Below are 17,376 nucleotides of genomic sequence, written 5' to 3'. Positions count from 1 at the left end.
GCAACTGGTTCATCGACCACCCACAATTTATTGTTCTATACCTCCCACCATATTCCCCAGTCCTAAACCCAATTGAAGATATTTTTGGCATGGTGATGGATGACCGCCATCCCCTCGCACGCACGCCTCTCCAGGCAATGGAGGATGCATGTGGTGAAGTTGATGTGGGGGCTTTTAGAGTCTGGATCCGTCACTCCAGAAGATTCTTTCCTCCACGTTTAGCCAGGCAGAACATCGCTTGTGATGTGCTGTAGCCAGACCCAAATAGGAGGCAGGATGCAGCCTAATGTCTTTTTTCTTACATTTTGCTTGTGTTTTTTTTGTCTGTTTAGAGTTTTGAAAGAATTAGTCACTTTCATGTTTTACTTTTGTACAGAACCCTGTATCTTACTGAATGTTTTTCCTGGTTTTCTCCTGTTGGGTATGGAAAGTGTTACATACAAAACACAGCAGTTCAAAAATACAGCATTTTGGAAGTAATTACAATGTTGTTATTACTGTATTGCATTTGTGTGTGTATATTTGAGTAGGTATACATTACTGTAACACTCTTTAAATCAAATCAAATCACACATACACATGGTTAGCAGATGTTAATGCGAGTGTGGCGAAATGCTTGTGCTTCTAGTTCCGACAATGCAGTAATAACCAACGAGTAATCTAACCTAACAATTCCACAGCTACTACCTTATACACACAAGTGTAAAGGGTGAAAGAATATGTACATAAAGATATATGAATGAGTGATGGTACAGAACGGCATAGGCATAGGCAAGATGCAGTAGATGGTATCGAGTACAGTATATACATATGAGATGAGTAATGTAGGGTATGGAAACATAAAAGTGCATAGTTTAAAGTGGCTAGTGATACATGTATTACATAAAGATGGCAAGATGCAGTAGATGATATACAGTACAGTATATACATTATATTAAGTGGCATTGTTTAAAGTGGCTAGTGATACATTTTTGATCAATTTCCATCAATTTCCATTATTAAAGTGAGCTGGAGTTGAGTCAGTATGTTGGCAGTGGCCACTAAATGTTAGTGGTAGCTGTTTAACAGTCTGATGGCCTTGAGATAGAATCTGTTTTTCAGTCTCTCGGRCCCTGCTTTGATGCACCTGTACTGACCTCACCTTCTGGATGATAACGGGGTGAACAGGCATTGGCTCAGGTGGTTGTTGTCCTTGATGATCTTTATGGCCTTCCTGTGACATCGGGTGGTGTAGGTGTCCTGGAGGGAAGGTAGTTTGCCCCCAGTGATGCGTTGTGCAGACCTCACTACCCTCTGGAGAGCCTTACGGTTGTGGGCGGAGGAGTTGCCGTACCAGCGGTGATACAGCCCGACAGGATGCTCTCGATTGTGCATCTGTAGTAGTTTGTGAGTGCTTTTGGTGACAAGCCGAAATCATTCAACCTCCTGAGGTTGAAGAGGCGCTGCTGCGCCTTCTTCACAATGCTGTCTGTGTGGGTGTACCAATTCAGTTTGTCCGTGATGTGTATGCCGAGGAACTTAAAACGTACTACCCTCTCCACTACTGTCCCGTCGATGTGGATAGGGGGGTGCTCCCTCTGCTGTTTCCTAAAGTCCACAATTATCTCCTTTGTTTTGTTGACGTTGAGTGTGAGGTTATTTTCCTGACACGATCTCCGAGGGCCCTCACTTCCTCCTGTAGGCCATCTCGTCGTTGTTGGTATAAGCCTACCACTGTAGTGTCGTCCGCAAACTTGATGATTGAGTTGGAGGCGTGCATGGCCACGCAGTCGTGGTGAACAGGGAGTAACAGGAGAGGGCTCAGAACGCACCTTGTGGGGCCCAGTGTTGAGGATCAGAGGGGTGGAGATGTTGTTATATCCTCAGCACTTGGGGCGGCCCGTCAGGAAGTCCAGTACCCAGTTGCACAGGGCGGGGTCGAGACCCAGGGTCTCGAGCTTGATGACGAGTTTGGAGGGTACTATGGTGTTAAATGCTGAGCTGTAGTCGATGAACAGCATTCTTACATAGGTATCCTCTTGTCCAGATGGGTTAGGGCAGTGTGCAGTGTGGTTGCGATTGCGTCGTCTGTGGACCTATTGGGCGGTAAGCAATTTGGAGTGGGTCTAGGGTGTCAGGTAGGGTGGAGGTGATATGGTCCTTGACTAGTCTCTCAAAGCACTTCATGATGACGGAAGTGAGTGCTACGGGGCGTAGTCGTTTAGCTCAGTTACCTTAGCTTTCTTGGGAACAGGAACAATGGTGGCCTCTTGAAGCATGTGGGAACAGCAGACTGGGATAAGGATTGATTGAATATGTCCGTAAACACCAGCCAGCTGGTCTGCGCATGCTCTGAGGACGCGGCTGGGGATGCCGTCTGGGCCTGCAGCCTTGCGAGGGTTAACACGTTTAAATGTTTTACTGACGTCGGCTGCAGTGAAGGAGAGTCCGCAGGTTTTGGTAGGGCCGTGTCAGTGGCACTGTATTGTCCTCAAAGCGAGCAAAGAAATTATTAAGTCTGTCTGGGAGCAAGACATCCTGGTCGCGACGGGGCTAGTTTTCTTTTTGTAATCCGTGATTGACTGTAGACCCTGCCACATACCTCTCGTGTCTGAGCCGTTGAATTGCGACTCTACTTTGTCTCTATACTGACGCTTAGCTTGTTTGATTGCCTTGGCGAGGGAATAGCTACACTGTTTGTATTCGGTCATGTTTCCGGTCACCTTGCCTGGTTAAAAGCAGTGGTTCGCGCTTTCAGTTTCGCGCGAATTCTGCCATCAATCCACGGTTTCTGGTTTGGGAATGTTTTAATAGTTGTTGTGGGTACGACATCGCGATGCACTTTCTAATGAACTTGCTACCGAATCAGCGTTTCGTCAATGTTGTTGTTGGACGCAATGCGGAACATATCCCAATCCACGTGATCGAAGCAGTCTTGAAGCGTGGAATCAGATTGGTCGGACCAGCTCGAACAGACCTGAGCATGGAGCTTCTTGTTTTAGTTTCTGTCTGTAGGCTGGAAGCAACAAAATGGAGTCGTGGTCAGTTTTTCTGAAAGGAGGGCGGGGGAGGGCCGATATGCTCGCGGAAGTTAGAATAACAATGATCCAGAGTTTTCCCAGACCTGGTTACGCAATCGATATGCTGATAGAATTTAGGGAGCCTTGTTTTCAGATTAGCCTTGTTAAAATCCCAGCTACAATGAATGCAGCCTCAGGATATGTGGTTTCCAGTTTACATAGAGTCAAATAAAGTTCGTTCAGGGCCATCGATGTGTCTGCTTGGGGGGATTATATGGCGTGGATTATAATCGAAGAGAATTCCTTGGTAGATAATGCGGTCGACATTTGATTGTGAGGAATTCTAAGTCAGGTGAACAGAAGGACTTGAGTTCCTGTATGTTGTTATGATACACCACGTCTCGTTAATCATAAGGCATACCCCCGCCCTCTTCTTACCAGAAAGATGCTTGTTTCTGTCGGCGCTTTGTGAAGAAACCAGCTGGCTGTACCGACTCTGATAACGTCTCTCGAGTGAGCCATGTTTCCGTGAAGCAAAGAACGTTACAGTCTCTGATGTCTCTTCTGGAAGGTAACGCTTGCTCGGTTTCATCAACCTTGTTGTCAAGAGACTGGACATTAGCGAGTAGTTGCTAGGGAGTGGTGCGTGATGTGCCCGTCTCCGCTTCGTTTGCCCCTTTTACGGCGTCGTTGTTTAGGGTCGCCGGCTGGGATCAGATCCATTGTATTGGGTGGAAGGCAAAACACTGGATCCGCTTCGGGAAAGTCATATTCCTGGTTGTAACGATGGTGAGTTGACGTTGCTCTTATATTCAGTAGTTCCTCCAGACTGTATGTAATAAAACCTAAGATTACCTGGGGTACAATGTAAGAAATTACATAAACAAACAAAATACTGCATAGTTTCCTAGGAACGCAAAGCGAGGCGGCCATCTCTGTCGGCGCCGGAAGTAATTTTGGCTACAGTGTAACACTACAGTGTAACACTGAAAGGGCATAAACCTACTGATGGGATATTCATAAAAGTGTTTTGTGTTGAGCACATCAGTGTGTTGTTTGGTAAACAGATCTATTCATATGATAAGTTGTGTATGATTGTGATGCAAAAACTATTTTGGAAAGAGAACAGTTTTGAATGCAGTTTGCTTTTGCAGAGATTTGTAGAGTTTTGTGTTTTGGGAAAACTGCCCAAAGATTCAGCAAAAGTGTAAACATTGTGGAAAACTGTAAACCCATTAAAACAGAATAATGGCAAAGGTCGTGTGTAGCTGGTGTAGAGAGTCAGGCGCAGGACAGCAGAATTGCGTAATCAACGTACTTTACTCAAAAGACAATTTACAAAGTAACATCACGAGCCACAAAGGACGGACCGAATTACAATAAACAATCACTCACAAACACAACATGGGGAACAGAGGGTTAAATAATAAACAAGTAATTGGTTGAGTGAAGCCAGGTGTGTAAGACAAAAACAGATCGGTGGTGGCTAGAAAGCCGGTGACATCGACCACCGAACGCCACCCGAACAAGGAGAGGGACCGACTTCGGCGGAAGTCGTGACAGGTGGTCCATTTCTGCAGTAGCCAGAATGAAACATATAGAACATCTCAGCAGCATATTTAATAATTCCAAATGCAGCAGATTGCAATTTCAGCTGAAAGCCTACCCAAGTGTCCTGTTTTTAGTCTCGTTACCAAACAGACAAAAAATGGCGGCTTTGGAATGATTTCGTTTGGCAACATGGATCAAGAAAGACAGGTTGGTGGGGAAAGAAGAGTGGCAGGGAGAGGGAGAATGCGTGGAGYACAAAYGCGAGGAAGACCAAGAGCGGTGGTCTCTGAGATAAGGGCCACAATTATTGACCATGTTGTAAACCATGGTCTCTCTTTGAGAGAGGCCAGTTTAACTTCTTATGCCTGCAGGGGCAGTATTGAGTAGCTTGGATGAAAGGTGCACAGAGGTGCCCAGAGTAAACAGCCTGCCCCTCAGTCATAGTTGCTAATATATGCATATTATTATTAGTATTGGATAGAAAACACTCTGACGTTTCTAAAACTGTTTGAATTATGTCTGTGAGTATAACAAAACTCATATGGCAGGCAGAAACCTGAGAAGAAATCCAAACAGGAAGTGGAAATTCTGATGCTGGTCGATTTTCAACCAAGATCCTATTGAAATCACAGCGAGATATGGATGAGTTTGTACTTCCTACGGCTTCCACTAGATGTCAACAGTCTGTAGAACCTTGTCTGATGCCTCTACTGTGAAGGGGGGGKAAATGAGAGAGGAATTAGTCAGGTCTGCCATGACCGGACCATGCTTTGACCATGCYCGTTCACATGAGAGGGAGCTCTGTTCCATCGCTCATCTGAAGTCAATGTAATTCTCCGGTTGGAACGTTATTCAAGATTTATGTTAAAAACATTCTAAAGATTGATTCAATACATCGTTTGACATGTTTCTACTGACTGTTACAGAACTTTTGGACATTTCGTCAGCTTTTAGTGAACGCGCTTCCTGACGTTGGATTTGTTTACCAAACACGCTACAAAAATAGCTATTTGGACATAAATGATGGACATTACTGAGCAAAACGAACATTTCTTGTGGAAGTGGGAGTCCTGGAAGTGGATTCCGACGAAGATCAGCAAAGGTAAGTGAAGATTTACAATGCTTTTTATGAGTTTTGTTGACTGCACAATTTGGCGGGTAACTGTATGGCTTGCTTTTGTAGCTGAACGCTGTTTTCAGATTATTGAATATTGTGTTTTGCCGTAAAGCTTTTTGAAATCTGACACAGCGGTTGCATTAAGAACAAGTGTATCWTTAATTCTATGTAAAACATGTATCTTTCATCAAAGATGATGAGRATTTCTGTTATTTGACGTGGCTCTCTGCAATTTCTCCGGATATTTTGGAGGCATTTCTGAACATGGCGCCAATGTAAACTGAGGTTTTTGGATATAAATATGAACTTAATCGAACAAGACATATATGTATTGTGTAATATGAAGTCCTATGAGTGTCATCTGATGAAGATCATCAAAGGTTAGTGATTAATTTTATCTCTATTTGTGCTTTTTGTGACTCCTCTCTTTGGCTGGAAAAATGGCAGATTTTTTCTGTGAGTTGGTGGTGACCTAACATAATCGTTTGTGGTGCTTTCACTGAAAAGCTTATTTGTAATCGGACACTTTCGTTGGATTAACAACAAGATTACCTTTAAAATGGTATAAAATACATGTATGTTTGAGGAATTTTAATTATGAGATTTCTGTTTGAATTTGGCGCCCTGCCCTTTCACTSGCTGTTGTCATATCGATCCCGTTAACGGGATTGCAGCCATAAGAAGTTTTAAGGGTGCAACCAAATCTGCAGCGTTCAACAGTTGCACCAATAGTACGAATTTTCCGGCAAAACAACAGGTGAGATGTGTACCCTTCAATGATAATTGAACTACATATTACAGTATAATACAGTATGTTCACATTTTTACATGTACTCACATTCTGGAAATATATAGATTGTTTTGTGTTTTTCAGTAGGATCCAAGGGTTGCCTCCCACAGGAGGGAGAGGCAGAATGTTAACAGATGTGCAGGAAATTGCCATTGTTGACATAGTAATTGGCAACAATGCAATAAAACTGCGGGAAATTTGGGACAYAGTGCTGGCAGACAATAACACCTGGGAATGTGAATACGGTCAGAACAATGACAATATCACCTGGGAATGTGAATACGGTCAGAACAATGACAATATCACCTGGGAATGTGAATACGATCAGCACAACGACAATATCACCTGGGAATGTGAATACGATCAGCACAACGACAATATCACCTGGGAATGTGAATACGATCAGGCACAATGACAATATCACCTGGGAATGTGAATACGATCAGCACAACAGACACATATCACCTGGGAATGTGAATACGATCAGCACAATGACAATATCACCTGGGAATAGTGAATACGATCAGCACAACGACAATATCACCTGGGAATGTGAATACGATCAGCACAATGACAAATACACCTGGGAATGTGAATACGATCAGCACATGACAATATCACCTGGGAATGTGAATACGATCAGCACAATGACAATATCACCTGGGAATGTGAATACGATCAGCACGACAATATCACCTGGGAATGTGAATACGATCAGCACAACGACAATATCACCTGGGAATGTGAATACGATCAGCACAATGACAATATCACCTGGGAATGTGAATATGATCAGCTCAACGACAAATATCACCTGGGAATTGAATACGGTCAGCACAATGACAATGTCCAGAGTCAAGAGAAACATAAAATAAGAATGAAGCATGTTGTACCCTTTGAGAGAGAACGGTGAACTAGTGAAAAAACTCCGGTATCGATATGTCCAGGTAAGATGTCTGTTCAATAACCAAACAGGATACATACACAGCTATGCATAATGTAAAGTACTGTAAAACTGTGGATTTACTGAATTTTAGAGAGTAATGGAGATGGAAGCCAGGCAAACTGCACATATATTCATCGTTGTGGATGAAGCTAGATTCAACCTGGCAAAAAAACTCAACAGGGGAAGACATGTGATTGGACAGAGAGCAACCGTAGATGTCCCAGGCCAGAGAGGAGCTAACATCACAATGTGTGCAGCACTGTCCAATGATGCTTTGCTGTTATACAAACCACTCATTGGCCCTACAACACAGAGGCTCATTTCTTTTCTGGATGACCTGCATAATCGACGTGTACCAGCGCGGAGGAGAGAGGGCAAGAAACTCCCCTACCTTCGTTCCTTTTGTGGGATAATGTCTCATTCCACCACTCTGCGGCAGTCACAGACTGGTTTGCTGCACATCCCAGGATGTCAGTACTATTCCTGCCTTTTAATAGTTTTTTTATATTTCACCTTTATTTAACCAGTAGGAGTTAAGCATGTTCTCATTTACAACTGCTGACCTGGCCAAGATAAAGCAAGCAGTGCGACAAAACAACAACACAGAGTTACACAAGGGATAAACAAACGTACAGCAATAACATAATAGAAAAATCTGTATAGAGTGTGTGCAAATGGAGTAAGGAGGTAAGGCAATAAATAGGCCATAGTGTTGAAGTAATTACAACTCAGCAATTTACACTGGAGTGATATACAGTTGAAGTCGGAAGTTAACATACACTTAGGTTGGAGTCATTAAAACTCGTTTTTCAACCACTCCACACATTTCTTGTTAACAAACTATAGTTTTGGCAAGTCGGTTCGGACATCTACTTTGTGCATGACACAAGTAATTTTTCCAACAATTGTTTACAAACAGATTATTTCACTTATAATTCACTGTATCACAATTCCAGTAGGTCAGAAGTTTACATACACTAAGTTGACTGTGCCTTTAAACAGCTTGGAAATTCCAGAAAATGATGTCATGGCTTTAGAAGCTTCTGATAGGTAATTGACATCATTTGAGTCAATTGGAGGTGTACCTGGGATGTATTTCAAGGCCTACCTTCAAACTCAGTGCCACTTTGCTTGACATCATGGGAAAATCAAAAGAAATCAGCCAAGACCTCAGAAAAAAATTTGTAGACATCCACAAGTCTGGTTCATCCTTGGGAGCAATTTCAAACGTCTGAGGTACCACGTTCATCTGTACAAACAATAGTAGGCAAGTATAAACACCACCGTCATGTCGCTCAGGAAGGAGATGCATTCTGTCTCCTAGAGAATGAACGTACTTTGGTGCAAAAAGTGCAAATCAATCAAATAACAACAGCAAAGGATCTTGTGAAGATGCTGGAGGAAACAGGTACAAAGTATTTATATCCACAGTAAAATGAGTCCTATATTGACATAACCTGAAAGGCCACTCAGCAAGGAAGAAGCCACTGCTCCAAAACAGCCATAAAAAAGCCAGACCACAGGTTTGCAACTGCACCATGGAACAAAGATCGTACTTTTTGGGAGAAATGTCCTCTGGTCTGATGAAACAAAAATAGAAAACTGTTTGGCCATAATGACCATTATTATGTTTGGAGGAGAAAAGAGGGGGAGCGCTTGCAAGCCGGTGCACTCATCAAAATAGATGGCATCATGAGGGAGGAAATTATGTGGATATATTAAGCAACATATCCTCCAATATATCCACATAATTTTCCTCCCTCATGATGCCATCTATTTTGTGAAGTGCACCAGTCCCTCTGCAACAAAACACCCCCACAACATGATGCTGCCACCCCTGTGCTTCACGGTTTGGATGGTGTTTCTTCGGCTTGCAGCAGCCTCCCAATCAGTCAGGAAGTTAAAGCTTGGTCGCAAATGGGTCTTCCAAATGGACAATGACCCAAGCATACTCCAAAGTTGTGGCAAATGGCCTTAAGGCAACAAGGTCAAGGTATTGGAGTGGCCATCACCAAAGCCCTGACCTCAATCCTATAGAAAATGTGTGGGCAGAACTGAAAAAGCGTGTGCGAGGCAAGGAGGCCTTACAAACCTGACTCAGTTACACCAGCTCTGCCAGGAGGAATGGGCCAAAATTCACCAAACTTATTGTGGGAAGCTTGTGGAAGGCTACCCAACACGTTTGACCCAAGTTAAACAATTTAAAGGCAATGCTACCAAATACTAATTGAGTGTATGTAAACTTTGACCCACTGGGAATGTGATGAAAAAAATAAAAGCTGAAATAAATAATTCTCTCTACTCTTATTCTGACATTTCACATTCTTAAAATAAAGTGGTGATCCTAACTGACCAAAGACAGGGAATTATTTACTTGGATTAAATGTCAGGAATTGTGAAAAACTGAGTTTAAATGTATTTGGCTAAGGTGTATGTAAACTTCCGACTTCAACTGTATGTGCAGATGAGAATGTGCAAGTAGAAATACCGGTGTGCKAAAAGGCAGAAAAACATAAACAAATATGGGGATGAGGTAGGTAGTTGGTTGGGTGGGCTGCAGCGATCGGTAAGCTGCTCTGACAGCTGATGCTTAAAGTTAGTGAGGGAGTTTTAAGTCTCCATCTTCAGTGATTTTTGCAATTTGTTCCAGTCATTGGCACCAGAGAACTGGAAGGTTAGGCGGCCAAATGAGGTGCTGACTTTGGGGGTGACCAGTGAAATATACCTGCTGGAGCGCATGCTACGGTTGGATGTTGCTATGGTGACCAGTGAACTGAGTTAAGGCGGAGCTTTACCTAGCAAGGACTTATAGATGACCTGGAGCCAGTGGGTTTGGTGACGAATATGTAGCGAGGACCAGCCAACAAGAGCATACAGATCGCAGTGGTGGGTAGTATATGGGGCTTTGGTGACAAAACAGATGGCACTGTGAGAGACTGCATCCAATTTGCTGAGTAGAGTGTTGGAAGCTATTTTGTAAATGGTAGGATAGTCAGTTTTACGAGGGTATGTTTGGCAGCAAAATAGGAAAAAGGAAGCCGATTCTAGATTTAATTTTGGATTGGAGATGCTTCATATGAGTCTGGAAGGATAGTTTACAGTCTYGCCAGACACCTAGGTTATAGTTGTCCACATATTCTAAGTCAGAACCMTCCAGAGTAGTGATGCTAGARGGYCGGGCAGGTGCAGGCAGCGATCGGTTGAAGAGCATGCATTTAGTTTTGCTTGCATTTAAGAGCAGTTAGAGACCACGGAAGGAGTGTTGTATGGCATTGAAGCTCGTCTGGAGGTTTGTTAACACAGTGTCCAAAGATGGGCCAGAAGTATACAGAATGGTGTCGTCTGCGTAGAGGTGGATCAGAGAATCACCAGCAGCAGGAGCGACATCATTGATGTATACAGAGAAAAGAGTCTACCCAAAAATGTAACCCTTTGGCTGGCACCCCCATAGAGACTGCCAGAGGTCCGGACAACAGGCCCTCCGATTTGACACACTGAACTCTGTCTGAGAAGTAGTTGGTGACCAGGCAAGGCAGTCATTTGTGAAACCAAGGCTTTTAAGTCTGCCGATAAGAATGTTGTGATTGACAGAGTCGAAAGCCTTTAACAGGTTGATGAATACGGCTGCATAGTATTGTCTTTTATCGATGGCGGTTATGATATCGTGTAGGACCTTGAGTGTGGCTGAGGTGCAACCATGACCAGATCGGAAACCGGAGCATAGCATAGCGGAGAAGGTACGGTGGGATTCGAAATGGTTGGTGATCTGTTTGTTAACTTGGCTTTCGAAGACCTTAGACAGGCAGGGTAGGATACATATAGTTATGTAACAGTTTGGGTCTCAAGTGTCACCCTCTTTGAAGAGGGGGATGACCGCYGCATCTTTCCAATRTTTAGGGATCTCAGACGATACAAAAGAGAGGTTGAACAGGCTAGTAATAGGGGTTGCAACATTTGCGGCGGATAATTCTAGAAAGAGATTATCTAGCCCAACTGATTTGTATTGGTCCAGATTTTGCAGCTCTTTCAGAACGTGAGCTATCTGGATTTGGGTGAAGGAGAAATGGGGGAGGCTTGGGAAAGTTGCTGTGGGGGGTGCAGAGCTGTTGACCGGGGTAGGGGTAGCCAGGTGGAAAGCATGGCCAGCCATAGAAAAATGCTTATTGAAATTCTCGATTATCGTAGATTTATTGGTGGTGACAGTGTTTCCTAGCCTCAATGCATTGGGCAGCTGGGAGGAGGTGCTCTTGTTCTCCATGGACTTTACAGTGCCCCATCATTTTTGGAGTTTGTGCTACAGGATGCAAATTTCTGTTTGAAAAAGCTAGCCTTAGCTTTCCTAACTGCCTGTATATATTGAATCCTAACTTCCCRGAAAAGTTGCATATCGCGGGGGCTATTCGATGCTAATGCAGTACGCCACAGGACGTTTATGTGCTGGTCAAGGGCAGTCAGGTCTGGAGTGAACCAGGGGCTAAATCTGTTCCTGGTTCTACATTTTTTGAATGGGACATGCTTATTTAAGATGGCAAGGAAAGCATTTTTAAAGAATAACCAGGCATCCTCTACTGACAGAATGAGGTCGATATCCTTCCAGGATACACGGGCCAGGTCGATTAGAAAGGCCTGCTTGCTGAAGTGTTTTAGGGAGCGTTTGACAGTGATGAGGGGGTGGTCATTTGACCGCGGACCCATTACGGATGAAGGCAATGAAGCAGTGATTGCTGAGATCCTGGTAGAAGACAGCAGAGGTGTATTTAGAGGGCAGGTTGGTCAAAATGATATCTATGAGGGTGCCCGTGTTTACGGATTTAGGGTTGTACCTGGTGGGTTCCATGATAATTTGTGTGAGATTGAGGGCATCTAGCTTAGATTGTAGGACGGCCGGGGTGTTAAACATATCACAGTTTAGATCACCTAACAGTAAAAACTCTGAAGATAAATGGGGTGCAATTAATTCACAAATTGTGTCCAGGGCACAGCTGGGGGCAGAGGGTGGTCTATAGCAAGCGGCAACGGTGAGAGACTTGTTTCTGGAAAGGTGGATTTTTAAAAGTAGAAGCTCAAATTGTTTGGGTACAGACCTGGATAGTAAGACAGAACTCTGCAGGCTATCTCTGCAGTAGATTGCAACACCGCCCCCTTTGGCAGTTCTATCTTGTCAGAAAATTTTATAGTTATGGATGGAAATTTCAGGGTTTTTGGTGGTCTTTCTAAGCCAGGATTCAGACACGGCTAGGACATCCAGGTTGGCAGAGTGTGCTAAAGCAGTGAATAAAACAAACTTAGGGAGGAGGCTTCTAATGTTAACATGCATGAAACCAAGMCTTTTACGGTTACAGAAGTCAACAAATGAGAGCACCTGGGGAGTAGGAGTGGAGCTAGGCACTGCAGGGCCTGGYTTAACCTCTACATCACCAGAAGAACAGAGGAGGAGTAGGATAAGGGTACGGCTAAAGTCTATCAGGACTGGTTGTCTAGTTCGTTCGGAACAGAGAGTAAAAGGAGCAGGTTTCTGGGRGCGATAGAATAGATTCAAGGCATAGTGGAAGCATGGAAATGAAAGGTATGGTAGGATGTGAGTACATTGGAGGTAAAATAGGCATTGAGTAATGATGAGAGATATATTGTCTCTAGAGACGTTTAAACCAGGTGATGTCAACGCATGTGGGAGGTGGAACTAAATGCACAGCCCATCTGTAAATAGCCCATCCAACCACTTACCTCATCCCCATGTTGTTTTTATTTACTTTTTTTGCTCTTTTGCACACCAGTATTTCTACTTGCACTTCATCATCTGCACATCTATCACTCCAGTGTTAATTTGCTAAATTGTAATTACTTCGCTACTATGGCCTATTTATTGCCTTACCTCCTTACTCCATTTGCACACACTGTATATTGATTTTTCTATTGTTTTATTGACTGTACTTTTGTTTATTCCATGTGTAACTCTGTGTGGTTGTTTTTTGTCGCACTGCTTTGCTTTATCTTGGCCAGGTCGCAGTTGTAAATGAGAACTTGTTCTCAGCTAGCCTACCTGGTTAAATAAAGGTGAATAAAAAWWTTAAAAAAATGACAATTGAGTACTTTCCCTCCACTGAGTAATGCCGCYTTCAAAACAACTGGGAACTCTGAAATCTCCGACTTCCGACTTCAGTGCGTTCAAAACAATAGGGAACTCGGAAAAAGCGACATCCGACTGGGAAAAATCGATTTGAACGGTCGGACATCCAACTCGGAATTCCATCTCGGGAACTCGGGTCTCTTTCTAGAGCTCCAACTTTCCGACCCGAAGATCACTGACGTCATGATTTGACCTTGTATTTTTCGTGGTTCCCAGTTGTTTTGAAAGCGGCGCTGAACATGAGCAGGATAAAACATACCACAGAAATGCTGATGAGACCAGGAAGTTTGCCATTTACAACTACCGCGCACGCGTTGTCTGCAGGGAGAAGCTAGCTGATCTGCCGCCACCACACAAGGCTACAACTAGCCTAGCATGGTAGACTTTGAAAAACATATAGCTATAAATCTTACGTATCTAGAATGTTTCAAACGCAGTTTTACATTGTTTAGCAAAATAACTGATGGTGAAATGAATGGCTGAGATACGATTCGTTGCATTTAGTGGAAGCATGGAAATGAAAGGTTCGTAGTCAAAACATTGTATTTTTCCATTTCCCCTAGCTAGTTAACCTTTTCCATTAGAATAAGCATTTCGTTGGACCCTAACCCTAAAACATTATTATCGAACAAGTCTTGTAGTTCAGTTACCAATCATTGGGTTTGTATTTGAGCATCTGTAACTAGTGTACCAATGGTAACGTTAGTTGGTAACACCAGTGTTTTTCAAGAATATGCTGAAGCGCCTTTGTTTCGAAGCTTGATATTGACCAATTAGATTAGCAACAGTGATTTTTAAGCTACTGTTAGCTAGCCAGGCCTGGTCAAGCATAACAACAGTGTACGCTAACGCTAGCTAACTATACTTCCCAGTTAGCCATTAGTTGTGCCACCATGTTATTGTTAACGTTAAGTTAGTCAACCAGTTATTTAGTTGGAGTTTTGATAGCTATCTCGCAGAGGAATCAACTATTTAGACGTTAGCTAGCGTGAAGCTATGCTAAAGTACATAGTCATAATACAGCTTCGCCAGTTTACCAAACATTTAACAAGCTASCTAGTTCTAACTTTAAAGGGCAGTCTAGGTAGCTATTTTGAATCTTGCTGATTTAACGTTAGCRTCAAAACAGCTAACGTTAGCTAGCCAACACAAACAACCTCAGCACCGATTCTGGGCCAAAMAAAGATGACATCTTCTGGCTGCATATTGTCAAATTAACCGTAGMCGGACAGCAAATACGTTTGTCCTAAAACAAAAGGATTAACAAAGMTAAACTAGCCGGCTATATTGCTAGCTGACATGTCAGTAATGATAAGAGACCGGTCCTTAGCTGGCTAGCTATGCGCGACTAACCAACCCGGGATGGCTAGCTAACTAGCTAGTTTTGTTTGAAAGATGTGGCACTTATAAAGCAAACTAATTCTCACTTTTCACCAACTGACATTCATAAAGCTCTTAGCTACAATGATGTTTTATGTGGGATCCCAGGTAAACATTAAGTGAACATTTTGAGAGCTAACATCCAGTAACGTTAGCTAGCTAGCTCGCTCCAAAACGTCAAATGACACAGCTGTAGTCTGATAAGTCCTACATGCTTCTAAGAGATATGACAAGATATATGGAATAGAATTATCTTATTCTGACATTATTTATGTTGGTTATTATCAGGGTGTTGGTTGATCTGTAGCCATGTCAGGACACTGCTGCTTTTTGAAAGTCACTTCTGTTCAGGCCCAGGCGACAAAAGGGTTTCCATCCAACTGATTTTTGATTGGTTCCAACAAGTGTCTAATTGTTGGTTATGTTTTTTCCTCAGAGTGGGATCTCCAGACGGCACCATGAAGCAGTCAGTGATAACCTAGGTCCTAGGGAACTCTGATCTCTAACCATTACTTTGATCACCCGTCCTGAGAGGTGCGTACATGGGATTCCCATCAATAGCATGAAATATAAGCATTCCTATCAACATCTGCTGGTGAGTACAGTACAAGTTCGACAGGTCTGACTTCTTACCAACTTAACGTCATGATAGAAACGTAGTGGATATGTTACGATGCTTATCAAGTTATTCATAGTCTGGTGGATTTGTATTATATCATCACCAGTCTAAATAAGAAGGGTTAGGAATGATGGGTGTGTTTTGTTGTCATCACCAGTCTAAATAAGAAGGGTTAGGGATGATGGGTGTGTTTTGTTGTCCTCACCAGTCTAAATTAGAAGGGTTAGGGATGATGGGTGTGTTTTGTTGTTCCCTGTTCATCACAGTCTAAATTAGAGAGTTAGGGATGATGGGTGTGTTTTGTTGTCCTCACCAGTCTAAATTAGAAGGGTTTAGGGATGATGGGTGGTGTTTGTTGTCCTCACCAGTCTAAATAGAAGGTTAGGATGATGGGTGTTTTTGTTGTCCTCACCAGTCTAAATTAGAAGGGTTTTGGAATGATGGGTGTGTTTTTGTTGTCCTCACCAGTCTAAATAAGAAAGGTAGGGATGATGGGTTGTTTGTTTGTCTCACCAGTCTAAAAATGAAGTCAAGCGGCATAGGGTGTGTTTTGTTGTCCTCACCAGTCTAAATAAGAAGGGTCAGGGATGATGGGTGTGTTTGGATTCTATCCTAACCAGTCTAAATTAGAATAGTATGCCCGTGCAAATAAGAAGCAAGCAGAAGTTTGACCGTTTCAGTTGACACAGGGCAGCTCAACGTCAGTATTGTCTTCCAGAGCTGTTGAGACATGAAACACAGCTAGATGATGAGACTGTTGAGATGGGTCGTGCATCGAGACGTTGAGATGGGTCGTGCATCGAGACGTTGAGATGGGTCGTGCATCGAGACGTTGAGATGGGTCGTGCATCGAGAGGAGATCAGTCTAAATTAGAAGGGTTAGGATGATGGGTGTGTTTTGTTGTCATCACCAGTCTAATTAGAAGGGTTAGGGATGATGGGTGTTTTGTTGTCCTCACCAGTCTAAATTAGAAGGGTAGGGATGATGGGTGTGTTTGTTGTCTCACCAGTCTAATAAGAAGGGTTAGGAATGATGGGTGTGTTTGTTGTCCTCACCAGTCTAAATTAGAAGGGTTTTGTGATGATGGGTGTGTTTTTTGTCCTCACCAGTCTAAATAAGAAGGGTTAGGGATGATGGGTTTTGTTTTGTGTCCTCACCAGTCTAAATAAGAAGGGTCAGGATGATGGGTGTGTTTTTTGTTGTCCTCACCAGTCTAAATAAGAAGGGTCAGGGATGATGGGTGTGTTTGGATTCTATCCTAACCAGTCTAAATTAGAAATAGTATGCCCGTTGCAAATAAGAAGCAGCAAGAAGTTTGACCGTTTCAGTTGACACGGCAGCTCAACGTCAGTATTGTCTTCCAGAGCTGTTGAGACATGAAACACAGCTAGATGATGAGACTGTTGAGATGGTCGTGCATCGAGACGTTGAGATGGGTCGTGCATCGAGACGTTGAGATGGGTCGTGCATCGGACGTTGAGATGGGTCGTGCATCGAGACGTTGAGATGGGTCGTGCATCGAGACGTTGAGATGGGTCGTGCATCGAGACGTTGGATGGGTGTGCATCGAGACGTTGAGATGGGTCGTGCATCGAGACGTTGAGATGGGTCGTGCATCGAGACGTTGAGATGGGTCGTGCATCGAGACGTTGAGATGGGTCGTGCATCGAGACGTTGAGATGGGTCGTGCATCGAGACGTTGGATGGTCGTGCATCGGGAGTTGAGATGGGTCGTGCATCGGGACGTTGAGATGGGTTCGTGCATCGGACGTTGAGATGGGTCGTGCATCGGGACGTTGAGATGGGTCGTGCATCGGGACGTTGAGATGGTGTCGTGCATCGGGAC

At 43.4% G+C, this 17,376-nt stretch overlaps 1 long non-coding RNA gene across 1 annotated transcript; it reads left to right on the top strand.

The window, feature by feature from the left end:
• Positions 1 to 15,805: 15,805 nt before the first annotated feature.
• LOC139025580 (uncharacterized) lies at positions 15,806 to 16,524 on the top strand. The gene is made up of 3 exons (XR_011477177.1): positions 15,806 to 15,859; positions 16,059 to 16,163; positions 16,505 to 16,524. It is a non-coding gene; the product is annotated as an uncharacterized lncRNA (long non-coding RNA).
• The last annotated feature ends 852 nt before the right edge of the window (positions 16,525 to 17,376 follow it).

This window comes from Salvelinus sp. IW2-2015, unplaced genomic scaffold (genome assembly GCF_002910315.2).
Source record: "Salvelinus sp. IW2-2015 unplaced genomic scaffold, ASM291031v2 Un_scaffold2877, whole genome shotgun sequence".
NCBI lineage: Eukaryota > Metazoa > Chordata > Actinopteri > Salmoniformes > Salmonidae > Salvelinus > Salvelinus sp. IW2-2015.
The sequence above is the reverse complement of the archived record's forward strand: the minus strand, read 5'-3'. Positions and strand labels throughout refer to the sequence as shown.